Source organism: Pituophis catenifer, unplaced genomic scaffold (assembly GCF_029215685.1).
Source record: "Pituophis catenifer annectens isolate HBS135680 unplaced genomic scaffold, rPitCat1.0.hap2 SCAF_1, whole genome shotgun sequence".
In the NCBI taxonomy this organism is placed as follows: Eukaryota; Metazoa; Chordata; class Lepidosauria; order Squamata; family Colubridae; genus Pituophis; species Pituophis catenifer.
Genome location: NW_027256881.1, coordinates 78,852,385 through 78,867,343, shown reverse-complemented (window position 1 = coordinate 78,867,343; position 14,959 = coordinate 78,852,385). Strand labels below are relative to the sequence as shown.

The window sequence follows — 14,959 nt, the reverse complement described above, 5'->3', positions numbered from 1 at the left end:
GAAATTAGGGGACTGATCTTTTTTTTTTTTAAATGGTGGTCCTTAATGGTAAATTTTACAGGCTACAAAATAGATGAGTGAGAAAAGAGATTGGATAATGGGAAAGGAGTAGAAATCTGAAAACTTAATCTTAAATCATGAATTTTCGGTTGTTAAATATCCATATGATATAATACATCAGAAAAGTATAGAAATTGAGTAATCACCAAAGTAAGAACAATTGGTAAGAAAAGAATAAAGCTCAACATTTATGATGAAAAACTATGCACATAGTTAACTCGGGGGAGGGGGGATCAAAATTACCACTTTATTAGTTAGTAAATATTTATGACACTATGATTTACTACTGTTTTATTGTGTTGTGATATCTGGGAAACTGATTTAAAATAAATTATTAAAAATAAATAGAGCTTTTCCAAAATTGTTTGAAGCGTTTAACATATGGTATGCCGTAGCATTTTCTAGTTTGTATTTAATACGCAGCAGGCATGCAGAACATTCACTGAATATTTAATAAACCTGGAGGGTCAGCTTTTGCAAACTCATCTCCATAATCCTTCATGCTAGCTGAGTAAACAGAAGTATTATTGAAGATTATTGTAGCCAATAGCTCTCATTGTCTGACCCATTTTGGGAAAGACTGTGTTATTGTTTTAAGGTTAAAATTGCACTTTGGGAAAGATATTAGGATCAATTTGTATGTGGCACAAGCCGGGTATTTGCCAAGTAAAATTTTCACTTTCATTTAAATGCACTTAGAACATGCTGCATCAAGCGATGTCTGTTTGGCATTAACAAATAAGTGGCTTCAAAGTCACATTCTGGGTTGACTACTACTACAGATGACTAAGCTAGAACATATAGTAAATATTTTCTAAAATGAAGTATGCATAGAATGCTTTCATGAATAAGCAATTCAACAGTCCTCATGATACAGCCACTTCAGGAATAATGTTGCTTCTGCTGTTCTGAATGCCTATACTTTATCAGAGGATTTCAGTGACAATAACATAAATCCTACTTTTTAGTCCTATGGAATGTTTTCTGGAACCTGCTTATTTCATTATGTTTCATGTGATTGTGACATCCCTGCTTCTATCAAACTATTGCTTCCTTATGATATACAAATTTGAATAATTCAATGCAATTTATCTTCCATAATCATTTGTGTAATTGACCTCCAAATCTGAGATTATAATCTTGTTGCATCAATAATTACCAAACAAGCATGAAGTATTTGTTGATTTTCTTTTTCAAAAAAAAAAAAACATTGCTTTTTAGTTTATGTTCTTTATTTTCTGGGCTGCCGCTGGGGGAGAGGAAGAATGTCAAACTCTTGAAACAGTTGTATCAAGTAACTTATTTCTTAATTTAAAACTTCACTGGATATTGCAATACTTTCTATATTATTGCATCCTGTGCTTTCTATTTTCATCTCTGAACAATCACATTTTATTAACAATTTTCTTTTTAATCTTTTACTGATTGGTGCTTCAAGACATTTTGCTACTGCAAACCTAACACCAAATTTTCATATAGCTAAAAAGCCTTTTTGTACCATTCAGAGCTCAACTGCTACCTTCATCATAGTTCCTATGTGCTGTTTCCTTAAGCAGCTTGCTTCATTTTGCTGCTTGGTAGAACTGGCCCAGCTCCCTACAGACAAAAGATTCATCCAGAATAAGCCAAGAAATTCTTAGCGAAATGGGGCCTAGTTGTGGGAAACAAATACACTTTAATATATTAAATAGGCAGTGTGTATTATGGGGGAAAAAAACCCACAATTGTTTCTAAACTGTGAAAACTAAATTTTACATAAATAGTCCTAAATCACAAAGTTAATAATTTTTAATTTGAAAGAAATAATATTACTGTATATTAGCTGAATTTCAAATATTTTCATATGAACTGTCTCATCTGCCTTTACATTTTTTTGGAGAACTAATGAAACAGTCTTTGGAACTAATTCCATCCAGGTTTTCTCAAAATGTTATTTTAAATAGATGACAAATTATTTTCATGGATGTATTCTTTGTAGTTAAGAATGGGGACTAACCCTTTTTTAATTTTAGTCAATGCTATTCTAGAGTTGTCTTCCTTTAGTTCTTAATTGGAAATTCTATCCTTTATTCCAAGGCAGCATGAGTGACAGATACTTGGTTTGTTGTATAACATGAACTGAGTTACCTATATATTACCTATAGTAATATATACCTATAGTAATATATAGATAACTATATTCAGTTAAATTGCTTTATTTTTATATATTTTAAGTAGTACTTTGGTATTTGTTAAGAGTTCTGATTAAAGAAGCCAAGCAACGAGGCAAATCCTAAATATTTCCATTTTTTTTGTCACCACACCATTTCCATGAGATACCACCACTATGTTTCACTAATTTCTAATTTCTGTAAAAATAATTGTAAGCAGTTGTCTCCATTTTTGACAAGTTGGTCTTTACTATGCAGGGCCAGATCAAGTGTCATCACAAGAAAATAGCAACATTATTATTTTCTAGAATGTTGCCATGATATTTTCTGGATTTTGTAATTGCAAACATATTCATATTGTTATTAAGAAAACTGAATGAACAAATCCATAGGCTCAAGCTATACCTTTTACCCTTTTTTCTTTTTCTGTTCAATCATGTCTGATTCTCAGCCACTGCCTGGGAAAAAATTATTGGCAAGCTTTTTCAGAAGTCGTTTGCCATTGCCTCCTTCCTAGGGCTGAGAGAAAATGATTGGATCACCCAACCGGGTTTGTAAGGTGGGGGGCTAGAACTCATGTCTCCCAGCTTTTGACTTGATATCTTGACCACTATTCCAAACTGACCTTCTCCTTATATCCTAGTGTGATTTTAAAAACCATAGGATAAAAATATATAGTTTCTGCACCAGAGTTTATATGTTATATTTATACAAAACTTCCATTGACATTATATAGTTATTTGAGAAGAATCTGACTAATTTTCTTTAAGGTCATGATACAAAATTCAAATAATATAGATGATCATTTTCTGTGCAGTATAACTTTCTACAGCAGATAATAGGACTTCACCCATTGAAGAGAAAAAAATAGATTGTAAATAAACAATTAAGTTGTGCGTACTGCAAACTAATTAAGATTAAAAATAAGCTTTCAGGACCAGTTTTTCATATATTCAATCAGTGCTCCATGCAAGCTTCAGATAGTAGAAATACAGTATCTGGTTATATGTTCTGCATCTATGTACTTTATATCATCTCTCATTCATATAACCACCTATTTTCAGTGTTGATTTCTCAAATAGCCATATGGGATATGACTTAAAATGACAGTTGCCGCAGAAATCTGTATGTTCATATTTCACATAAATATTTCATAGCATTTCCCATGTAGATTCAATAGGTATACAGCTATATTCTTCTGACTGATAAGAACCAACATTTCTTCAGCATCTATCTCCAAGTGTCTCTTGAATTTAAGATGATTTTGTGACGCATATCTTCAAAAGGAAGAGGTCCTTTTCTAGGAATCCATCTTCATACTTCACCAACCTAAAATTCAGACCCACACAGTGCAGCTAGTTTTCTTTTGGGGAAGCACAGTTTTACTAGATAAAACTACCCTGCCCTATAAACTTATTCAATTTTATATATGCATGCCTGCTGCCAGCTGCCTTCTGTGATCTACAAGTAAGCCTTGTCATATAGCTATGTTTTATCCACTCCTTGGAACATAAATAAATGCTTGCAAGATTTTACACTGGGCATTCTTAAACCTTTGGTATTAACTTGAATAAAGAAAATCAGGTATCAAGGTCAGACAGTTCCAGAAGTCACCTACTAGAGGAAAAATGCAACATAAAAACAGTAGAATGATACTTATGCATTCTGCTATTGGTATTTTTAAGTTAAACAAGATCTGAAAATTGCTCTTCTCTAAACTCAGTGTCCCATACTTGAAACAGCTACTTACCATTAGTAGTGTCAGTCTGAGATATAAATCTCAGCAATTCATTCCTTCAAGAAACTTCCAATAATAATTTATTATTCATCAGACCCTTTATCTGTGTGGGCAATACAGTACTATGACAGGGCCAAACCACATCAGCACTAATTACTTCTCTTGCCTTCATAATGTCTAACTTAAAATGTATTATCATATGCCAAGAGAGATGTTGTCCCTAAATAACAGAAGGACTGTGGTTGCAGAGGTGCATATTCCAAGTCTACCCTGAACATCCTCGGCATTGAGGATTTTAGGATGACTTTGGAGGGGGAATCACCTTCATTTGCATCACTGAACACCATCAGCATTGACAAAATCACCATCATCTTATTGCAAAAAGCAACTTTACTTAAAACAGTTTGCATCCTGTGATGATATCTAATATTATGAAACAACAGTATCTGCCAATCTAGGTCCTTGGGAAAGACTTGATAGGTAGACAAGGTATTGTTATGGTTTTGTTGTTGCTACGATTGTCGTCATTGAAACCTATTAAAAAGTATTAACATTAACAGGGTCATGTCAATGGGGCAGGCCACTGTTCTAGGCCACTCTGAGTTTCAAAATGAGAGTCTAGCATACATTTTTGAGTTAGCATTCAATAATAACGAGAGAAATAGTTTGGTTGAGGCATCACGAGACAAATTGGGAGACTGGTAGTTCTAGTCCTACCTTTGGCATGAAGCCAGCTGGGCGACCTTGGACCAGTCATTCTCTCTCAGTCCTAGCAACGAGGCAATGGCAAACCACTTCTGAAATCTTGCCAAGAAAACTGCAGGGAGCCAACACTGACTTGAAGGCACACAGGAACACATTCAGTAAAAAAAAAAAAATTGCAGAACAGAGACTTAAATGGATTGGAAGTGGCCAGCTCTATTTTCTTTATTTCAAGAAACAAATGTCTGAGAGTTTATTTTGAAGTATAACTAACATCTATTACTATGCAATATTTTCAAGCAAGTTAGCATTCTTTTCTGCAAGGAGCAGTTAAAATAGCCTCTGCTTCTGCCATCTGCTGGCTACAGACATAATGTACATCTTGAAAGGGCAGTGCCATTTTATTACATTTACCAGTAATTAACCTTTATCATATTGATGTTTTAGGTGTTACTTTCGTTGATTTGTTGATGAGTGTGTTTAATGTATACTTCATCTTAAATTATGCTTTGCAGTAACCTGGCATGCAACTTGTCGGACTTCAATAATATTACACAGGTGTGAAAACAGATTGCTGATTACTAATCATTTTATCTGAAAAAGGCAAGATTTGGAAACACAGTTTGTTACATATTGTTCCTTTAGACTTTAATAACATAAAGGAGTCTGTATTCCATTGATTGGATTTGGAGCAAAGATTGTTTTATAAATGTTAAAAATTTTTAAAATGTCATTAATACATTATCTTAATCTGACATTGTAAACCGCTCAGAGAATGCTGTTAAGTACTATAGAGCTGTATATAAGTGCTAATGCTAAAATCTTACACCCTGCATCAAAGAATTTTTGAAGATTTTACAATGTGTGTATTTTAGGAAGTACATAATTATATTGATGGTTGGAATACTTAGATGGAAAGGTGCCTGATTTCTGACCCTGATTTTGTGTTGGCCATTTCAATGTGAATCCTACATTTAATGATAATTTGGCACAAATATTATGCTTCTACTGTCGTTGAGCAAAGATTATCTGTTTTTGCTGAGTACGAAATTACTTCAGAATATACTCTAATATAGCAAAACAAAAGTGTATAGATTTTTTGTTTAATTTATTTTGCTACCATCAGATGCTGTTATTTTAAAGAAGAAAATGAACAAGAAGTTGGCCCTTTTTCTGTTTAGTACTGTGATTTTCAGTAGTCTTCTACTTTTTTAGCTACAGTGAATTAAAGGATGAGGGTGTTTAGTTTTTTTTATTATTTTGGGGGAAGGCAGGGAGAGCATATGTTCTATTAGAGTGGAAGCAGAAATTGCAATAACAGAATTTGGGAAGAAGAAGGATATTTAACTAGAAAAAATGTGGACATCGGTGATATAAAAATAATTCTAAACTGTGTTTCAGTGCAAATTAATTAATCTATCTCTCTTAAACTTTCATGCATCCATCAAAAATAAAAATAGAATAAAAACCACACCAAAATCAGTATAATTATAAAAATACATAATAATAAAGCTGTTTTTCAATCAATGGCATCTTGGAGGAATGAGGTCTTATAAATGTGGTAACATTTCCCTGGAAGTAGTTATACAATTTTGGAGCCGTTAATAAGAAATCTTATCATCTTGCCATTATTATCTGCATCAGATAAGCTTGAAATAGCCAACCAAATCTGGAGAATAGCTTCTATTTATCAAATGTGTCTTTACTGGGCAAATAAGTAAGGCTGTAAAATCTAAAAACAGTATCTTAGGCCCAAAAGCATAGGTGGCCCAAATTAAGGTTTATATGGTTATACCTGCCAAAATGAAATACTGTAATGTTAAAAACCTTGTGCCCCAACCCTTATGAGGAGTTTTCAGGATTATAATCTGTAATCATGAAGAATTCACACAATAATAAATTGGTCACGAAGGTGCTTCAAGACGTCTTGTTGATTTTGCTGCAAACTACTACTATCTGAAAACTTACTTTTGAGACCTCGATAAAATATTTTGCAGGGCTTTGGTTACTTTAAATTCTTCTTTAAGTATAAGTGCATTTAGATACAGTGCAGTTTTCTTGCAGCCGTGTTTCTTTTTTACTAATGAGCAAATCCCACTGAATTTAGCGAGTTTCACTTCTATGTAAGATAGGTACAGGATTCTTATCCTACCTTAGTTGAACACAGAATAAGAGCAAGGTTTTTTTTTTTATTAGCTAGCTCACTTTTGAATAATCTCATTTCCAGAGTTTAGGTCATTATAATACATCGTCCAAATTAAGAAAAATCATATCTATTTTAGTGCGGAATCTTTTGGGCCCACGAATCACATTCAACTAGATTAAAAAGCCTGACAGATTTCATGCTATTCAATATAATATATTTGAATTTGGAGGTTACATTATCTACACTTTAAGGAAATCTCTGTAAATGATCCCCCGGTATTATTCACCTAGGTTCCAGAAGAAGTTGAAATAGTTTGTTTGGAAAATGTACATGCCACCTATACTGTTAACGGTCATAAGGTTATATACTTTTTTTTATATCCTATAAAAATCCCTAGACACAATAAAAAGCGTAACAGATAAATATTAAAATAGTAACATTAGACAGCTTGTTTAAATAAATGTTTTAATTTTGAACCTGCTGTATCAAGAAAGAGCTTATTAGAGTATTTATTGCTGTATAATAATAACAAAATAGCCAAAATGTTAAAATTCTCAGCAATGTTTTATTTCAAAATGATTTCTTTTTCAGTCACCAATGCCCAATTTCATCTTTGAAAGGGTATTTATACCTTCATTATTTCAGAGAGAAATGCTGATATTTTTTTTAGTCTCTTCCCTTCTAACCTTGACTCTTACCGTGTATGATACTATGGATAGTAAAGAGATTGGTTGGTTGAAAATAACATTTTTAGAGCTTTAGCTATAAAGTGTTTTTCAGCTGTTACAGTAATAATAAAAAGAGCTTGTATGTTCCTGGGATGTGTTTGATTCTACCCTGCAGTGATTCATTGTGGATCTCTTTCCTAGATAAGTGCTTATTTCTTGTGATCAGGGAAAATGCTGTACACCTTTGGATTCATTTGTGCCTATTCAAACTTGTACTGTAGGCAGTTTTGTATAGCTCTCTTCGAATTAAAAAGCGCTTTAAGCTCAGAAGGTGACTGCAAATATAAAAAGGCCTTTGGCTCCCCTGTCGATCCATAGTAAATTTAAAAATATATTTTAGATCCTACATGCCACTTGTTCTAAGTTCACCTTGCACTTGGTATCCTGCCAAGAGTCATTAGAATGCGGTGGGATATAAATGAGGTCAATTGATAATTTTTCAATTCCTACTGCAAGGATTATTCGCTTTGGAACTTTGCAGGTTTTTTCCTAATAGAACTCCTGATGATGACACCTTATAAAAGGTGCTGCAACCAGTAAATTGCACATATGTTTTAAAATTCTATCTTGTAGACTTTGCTTCCAGGCCACTTTGGATATAACATTTTTTTCAAATATGCATACTAAGCCAAATATTCATTTTGCTTTACTTCTGAAGAAATATGTGCAGCTATTTGACCTAAATATTTTTTATTTATATTTTATTTTATTATCATAGTAATTTTTTTATTATATTCCTTTGTTTGTACTATTCTTAAATGGATCATGGGCAGTCTCCACATTCGTAAATGCAGGGAATCGGTTATGACTATCGGCCCCAGGCACCTGATGGATCTTGAAGGCTTTGTGAGGATGCTTGGGGATTTTCTCACCAATATGGCAGAATGTTAAAAAGTAGATGGGGCAAAATAAGCTCATATTAAATCCTAACAAAATATCCAGAAACATACCGTGTTTCCCCGAAAATAAGACTCAGTCTTATAATTTTTTTCCAACAAAAAAGACACCGGGTCTTATTTTGGGGGGAAGGGGTCTTACACTGACTCACCTTGCAGCAGCGACACCAAAAGCCCCGGCCAGCAGGAGCCTGCTGCTTGTCTACTTCTGAGGCCGCTTGCCGCCGCTCACACTCATCACCCCCGGCCTCTGTTTTTCTGTCAGAGGCCTTCCGGAAAGCCCTCTACAGCTGAGAAACGGGCTCCGGATTCACACACACCTTGCCCCCGGTCTCTGTTTGCTGTCAGAGGCCCTTCTGGAAAGTCCTCTGCAGCCAATTACAGAGCTCCGGATTAACCTTGTTTCTTGGCTGTAGAGGGCTTTCCGGAAGGGCCTCTGACAGTGAAACAGAGGCTGGGACGATATACGCAAGTGGCGGCAAGCAGTCGCAGAAGAAGTGGGCCAACAAAGTAAAGCAGGTATCGGGGTGTACAAGGCCTGGTAAGTAGATCATCTCCACCCACCTCCCCATCCTCACCTTAGCTTAATTTTTACCTGTGCACCTTTCCCCACCTCCTGCACCCGGAGTGGGCAGTGTCTTAATTAGGGCTTATTTTGGAGGTAGAGCTTATATTGGGTGCACATGTAAAAATCAAGCTAGGACTTACTTTCAGAGTAGGTCATATTTTCGGGAAAATGTGGTATTAGCTCCAGTTCTGTTCTGGTTATTGCTTTAGGGAGGGACATAAAGTATTTCCTCCTAAAGGGGTGATCTGTGGCTTTGAGGTTCTGCTGGATTCACACATCCTGCCCTGCAGCAACTCACAACAAAGAAAGTATGATTTGCAGAGGTTCAGAGAAGGCAAGTTTATTGCAATGGGAAAAGAAGTAGGTAACAAAATTTGGAAATTTAATATGTGTACATTGGCCCTGTTAGAAATTACACTTGGCAAAAGCTAGTAGATTTATGGATGCAATTCCAAGTGGCACGTGCAATCTATAAAGCCTTATGTGGTGAGGTTCCAGATTGTTTTAGGAACTTCCTTCTTCAAGAACCTGAGCCTGTCTGTGGGGTCATCAGGGAAAGGAATGCTTAGGTTCCTGACTTTGAGAGGTGAGAAGGTCAGACTCGAAGGCAAATCTTTTTTGTTGGTCCAATGCTCTGGAACAGTATTGATTAGTAGTGAATTAATTATGATAGGTGTTGTAATTAGTTTCTTGGATGTTTTATCAGATTTTATGATACTGATGTTGGAAAACACTTGAAGTTTTGGTATATGAGCAGTATATAAATATACTTATACTTATATATAAGTATATAAGGCTAGGAGCTCAATAGAAAGACTAAGTGAGCATATTCATATTTATTTCCATTTTGCTTTCTCAGTGTATTCTGTGTAATCTGAATCCAGTTGTAGCTTCTGGGGTCTTAATTTGGCAATCCACTTCTAATTCAGCAATAATTGGGGGGGGGGCGAGTTACGTTTAACACGCAGTAAATTTTCAGAACATATTCTGTAAAGGATGAATTCAAATGCATTCATCAGTATATCGTAATTTTTACACAGCTGCATTGTTTGTATACATTTTAATTTTTTAAAGCTGTCTTCTGGAGCAGCAACAACAGCCTTATATTCAGCGGTGTGCAAAATAATTGCTGAAACAAGGAATCATCAGCAGTCCTGTTCAGTGTCAGAAATTGCCAGGAGCCTTTCTGCTGGTATACTGCTGAGTCTCAGAATGGGAATTTAGAGTATCTTGCTAGCACTGAAATATTTTCAGAAGTGACCTTGCCCACCACATTTGGCCACTAAGCCCTTACAAAGCCATATAAAGCCTTTATTCGGCCTAGGGATCTTGCCTAAGCAATAAATTTCCCTAGTTTAATGTGTATTTCTGTGCCTCTATCTCTGATTCAGTAGCTTGGTGCCTAAGCATAAGTAAATTCCACCTTCTTCTCAATTTCTGGCTCACTTCTTACAGTTGCTTGTAGCTCATGAATGAAAGCAAACACTTCCTTTCAAAAGTAGACAGGCATTTTTTTTAAAAAAAATCATTAAAAGCGATCCCCGAATGAGAACACAGTAAGAGGAGTCTTTTTAAAATTAAAATAAGTTAAAAACAATAACACAACAACTTACTATCTCTGTAACAGAAGACAACTATAACAACACGTATTAGAAAGGCACAGCACTGCATACCCAAATTTGCATACATAATAAATCCTCAATTGGCTGGTCTGATGAGATTTTACCTGAGAAGCAGGTATGGGAGAAGGAGATTCAGTCCTAAACAAATAGAGGTTTTCATCTTGCTTCTCAAATTTCAATCTGAGACACTAGGAAAATGAGAAGCAATTTTACCATAGGAGATTATGGTTGGTACAGGTAGCCCCCTTCACCAGCAGTCTAGTTCAGTGATGAAATCCAAATTTTTTTACTACTGGTTCTGTGGGCGTGGTGTGGCTTGGTGGGCATGGCTTGGTGGGCGTGGCAGGAGAAGGATACTGCAAAATCTCCATTCCCTCCCCACTCCTGAAGGAAGATACTGCAAAATCTCCATTCCCACCCCACTTCAGGGGAAGGACTCTGCAAAATCCCCATTCCCACCCCACTCCTGGGGGAAGGATACTGCAAAACCTCCATTCCCACCCCACTCTGGGGCCAACCAGAGGTGGTATTTGCGGGTTCTCCAAACTACTCAAAATTTCCGCTACCGGTTCTCTGAACTGCTCAAAATTTCCGCTATCGGTTCTCCGAACTGCTCAAAATTTCCACTACTGGTTCTCCAGAACCTGTCAGAAACTGCTGGATTTCACCCCTGGTCTAATTGCAGTTTTTCACTAACCTTGTATGTACTATACTGGAATAATATAATTCCAAAGCCACCTGGATCTGGATCAGAGTAACATCCAGGAACCAGCTAAAGCCAGAAAAAGGCAGGGTGTGTCAGAAGATCCTCAACTAATAGCCTCAATTTTGGAGCACAAAGTCAACCTCCTTAATTTTGAAACTAGGGAATTGCCTACTTGCACTGCTTCTGTCTTATAAAGTTGCAATATGTCATTCACCCTCATTTAGTATATCACTATGTCCAGAAATAATTCCAGGGTATGCATAGCCTCTCAGTTGACACAAAGAAATAACAATTGAGTATCATCATCAGCATATAGGAAGAGTCATATATATTTAATCAGTTCATTCATACAACTCTCAATCCCATGGCTGTGGGCAACTAGCAGAGTATTTATTGTTTTTCCTCATATTTATCCAACTTGATTGCCAGGGTATACCTGTTTTTTACTGTCCTCCTTTAATTCATATAGTAAATCTACTGTTGCATAATGCAACAAGTCATCTTATTTTTTAGCCAGCTTATTACTGACTTTGATTTGGGTTGAGAGGCTGTGACTGAACCAAAGTTACATGGCTGGCTTCCCTCACTAAGGGAAAACTAGATCCAAGGTTCACATCTTATTTACTACACCATATTCATACTCTTTCTGAGTAGCTAACAATCTTGGCATAAAGTAATGTCCACAAGAAAGATGAAAGAACTCTAAATATATTTTTTTAGAATCAAAATTAAAGAAGGGAAAAACTGGAAAGTATAAATCATGCACTTCAGTGGTGGGTTTCAAAATTTTTTACTACTGGTTCTGTGGGTGTGGCAGGGGAAGGTGTTCTGCCCCAGCTACGGATCCCAAAGAACACAACACACACAAACCCTGAACAAAACTTAGTTCTCCATTGAGAGTGGAGACAGCAGCCAGGGTGGGTGTACCCGCCCAATCAGGTTAAAGGACTGAGTCTGTCAATCAAGGTAAGTCCCGCCCTTGTTGCCGGGTAGATCAGCTTTTGACTCAGTCCTTTCAGTTGGACAGGTGTGTGGGTCTTTAGCTCTTTCCTTGTTTCTTACAAATCTAGCTGTGCTTTTTGAATTTTGGTTTTGAACTCGGCTTGTCTTAACTATGGATTGTTCTTCTTCCCTTCTGATCATTTGACTGACTTTGGACTGGTTTGACTATGTTCATGAGTTTTTTTCTCTCGCTGCTGTGCTTATCCCACCTCATTGACTGATTGCTGGCTGGTGTGTTTCTGTCACCTGCCTCCCCTGGGGGGGGGTAGTCGGATTGGAGTCACAGGGGCTTTTTGGACTGTGCGCTAAGTCCCCCTTCCTTGGTTTGGGCTGTGTTAGTCCTTACTGCCCTCCATTCGGCTTTTTAAAGCGGTGAAGTTGCGGTGGCCATTTTGAATCATTAAAATCGCATTTTTGCCGCTAAATTTCTTGCTGTTTCTTCAGACGTGGATGCCTCTTCGATCACAAGTCCTTCTGTTTATGTTGACTGTAGCGACTTTGGATTACCTGGCTCCTGCCTTTCTGGACAGTTTATTGTGTTTGGCCCTAACTTGACTCTAGAGGGGAGCGTGGGCGGAATTGCTCACTACCTCAGGCCGCACTCTCAGCAGAGTTTTGCGCTCCCGTTTATTGCCAGGCACTTCGCTTTGAACTTGGATTCTGCAGCGGACTATTTCTGGGCTGCCTTGGGGTCCTGCATGACTCCTAACATTGCTATCATCACTGCCTTGGCCTCATTACGGTCCGCCATTTTGTTTCTTCTGTCAGACCTTCAGCGTGGCAGCCATTTTGTGGAGTTTTCGCGCTCCTGCTGATACCTTGGCCCCTCTCTTTGACCAGCAGCCATTGTGGAGCTTTTATGCCCCCATTAGTACCTGGGCCTTTCTCTCTGTCCAGCGGCCATTTGTGGAGTTTTTGTGCTCCCGTTTCCACGTTGGTCTACTTGTATCCACTGCAAAACACTTGTGGAGTTTCTGCGCTCCCATTCCTGCCTAGCCTATGATATTGGTTTGATTCGGCTCATTGACTTGGGTGCTCAACTCCTGCCTCAATGCCTAAAGCCCTGGCAAAGTCTTCTCACGGCTATAAGGCCCGTAAAGATGATGGTGGCCAATCAGACTCTGTGTCTGTTACCCATCCAATCATCGACCTCTTCGCAACGCACACGAATACCCAGCTTCCTTGCTTCTTCGGCAGGTATCCAGAACCTCAGGTGGAGGGCGTCGATGCGCTGCGGACCCCATGGCCTCCGGGCCTACTGTATGCTTTTCCTCCAACTTCTCTCCTTCCCAAGGTCATCCGCAAGATTCTGTCCGAGCGAGCGGAAGTCGTTCTTGTGGCTCCTCATTGGCCTTGGAGGCCCTGGTTTGCGGACCTCATCTCCCTCTCGACGGCTCCATCCTAGCGCATTCCGCTTGGGGATGACACTCTGACACAAGGCGCCCTCAGTCATCCGGATCTCTCCTGGCTCAGTCTGACCACTTGGAGATTGAGTGGAGCACTTTGAGGGCCGCAGACATTCCACTGAACGTTATTCAGACTGTACAAGCTTCACACCGTTCATCTACAAACCGCATTTACTCAGCCACCTGGCGAGCTTTTTGATCGTGGTGTGTCCAACACGGGGTCTCTGCTCTTCAACCTTCCATTGTGAACATTCTGGTGTTTCTGCAGGAGAGCCTGTATCATGCTGGTCTACCCGGCAACAAGGGCGGGACTTAGCTTGATTGACAGACTCAGTCCTTTAACCTGATTGGGCGGGTACACCCACCCTGGCTGCTGTCTCCACTCAACGAGAAAGGGCGTCTCAGGTAGGACCAACGCCCCTTTACTCAAATAACGCAGTTTTAGCAAATGTTGGCTGTTAATATGTGTTCTTAACAACCTGCCAGAATTCCACAGATAAGATAGTCAGAGTCTTACTGGAGTTGGCAGAATGCCCAGAGGCAAGGTTGCAGACATCCCAATGTGATGATTAGCGAACTAAAGTTGTTTCTTGCAGCTTGTTACAAGCTGCGTACTTTCTTAAATAGGCTAAGGGCGTGGCCAATTAGCCCCAAGCTTTACTCTCGAGGAGACCTCCTCCTGAGGAACCACTCCTGCCTTTTGGCAGCTCTGCGTGCCCGTGCATTGAGAAGAGGCTCCTCCTCTTCATCCTCTTCACTTAAAGGAGCCTCTGGAGGTTCTGAAGGCCCTGACTGAATCCCTGCCTCTAGCACCACATCTTCTTCAGCCTCCTCGCTGTCCGACTCGAGCGCCACACCAGCCTCCTTGTTGTTGGGATCAGCAGCAAATCCGCGCAGGCCGCTGGCGGGCCACAACAGAAGGTTACTGCAAAATCCCCATTTCCTCCCGATCAGCTTGGACTTGGGAGGCAGAGAATAGATGGGGGCGGGGCCAGTCAGAATTTTTACTACCAGTTCTCTGAACTACTCAAAGTTTCCGCTACCAGTTTTCCAGAACTGGTCAGAACCTGCTAAAACCCACCTCTGATGCACTTGCAGACTCTGCCTTCAATTATATCAAGCAGATAGATCTTTATATCTTTCCTAAAGTCTAAGAGAGATGAAGCCAATCAAATCTCAACATTTTCCCCAATCCCAGTTCCAAGGGGTGGGGAAGGCTATTGAGAAAGAAAAAA

The 14,959-nt window shown here is 38.5% G+C and overlaps 1 protein-coding gene across 1 annotated transcript in view; it reads left to right on the top strand.

Annotated features, from left to right (window-relative positions):
* The window catches only part of ARID1B (AT-rich interaction domain 1B), a 449,938-nt gene that overhangs the window by 259,102 nt on the left and 175,877 nt on the right, over positions 1-14,959 (top strand). The window lies entirely within an intron of this gene.